The sequence below is a fragment of the Tupaia chinensis genome, unplaced genomic scaffold (assembly GCF_000334495.1).
Source record: "Tupaia chinensis unplaced genomic scaffold, TupChi_1.0 Scaffold000180_1, whole genome shotgun sequence".
NCBI lineage: Eukaryota > Metazoa > Chordata > Mammalia > Scandentia > Tupaiidae > Tupaia > Tupaia belangeri.
In genome coordinates this window covers 1103608-1104324 of record NW_006159655.1, presented here as the reverse complement: position 1 = coordinate 1104324, position 717 = coordinate 1103608, and the positions used below count along the sequence as shown (strand labels likewise).

At 36.0% G+C, this 717-nt stretch overlaps 1 protein-coding gene across 1 annotated transcript in view; it reads right to left on the bottom strand.

Moving 5' to 3' along the window:
• SMCHD1 (structural maintenance of chromosomes flexible hinge domain containing 1) overlaps window positions 1–717 on the bottom strand; it is a 173207-nt gene that overhangs the window by 82411 nt on the left and 90079 nt on the right. The gene's annotated exons all lie outside the window — the stretch shown is intronic.

Sequence of the window (717 nt, the reverse complement as noted above, 5' to 3'; positions counted from 1 at the left end):
AAGCAAGCTGCCAGGTCCGGGACTCGAACCACAGTTGGCCACGTGGGAGTCCAGCACTCTTAACCAACACACCACCTGCCGACCCCCTGATATTTTCTTATTCTACCAATGTTCCAGTTTTTACTTCTTTATCAATTTATGCTTGAAAGAAACCTCAAGAACTTAAATTTGTGGAACCAAATAGCTAATATGTTTCTTCTGCTTAAAACTAGTACTAAATGTCACTAGTATATGATCATAGAATTATTAATATCAGAGCTAAAATTTACATGATATAGCACTGTTCTAGTAAGTGTTTTATAGGTATAAGAAGTTCCCACTTAGCACAGTACTGTGTTAATGAAAATCCATGCATATTGAAACTGTATCCTCTGCTTAGTTAGGAGAACAGTGACAGTGCCAAGTACAGTACTAGTAACAATACTGTACTAGTACTAACTGTATTGATTCTTTAATCCTCACAACAACCATGTAAGAGTAGACCATCTATCTCATTTTACAAGTGAAGAAACCGAGGCATAGAACAATTTTAGTTAAGATTCTAACCCAGAGGATCATTTTAGAATATATTATTTGAACCTTTACAGAAGACTGCTTTGGAAATTAGCCAGTATATTATATACTATGTAACTTCTTTCTGTCCTTTTTATTTCCTATCTCTCTCTCTCTCTCTCCCTTCCTCCCTCCCTTCCTTATGTTTTTGTCTTAGATGCATGT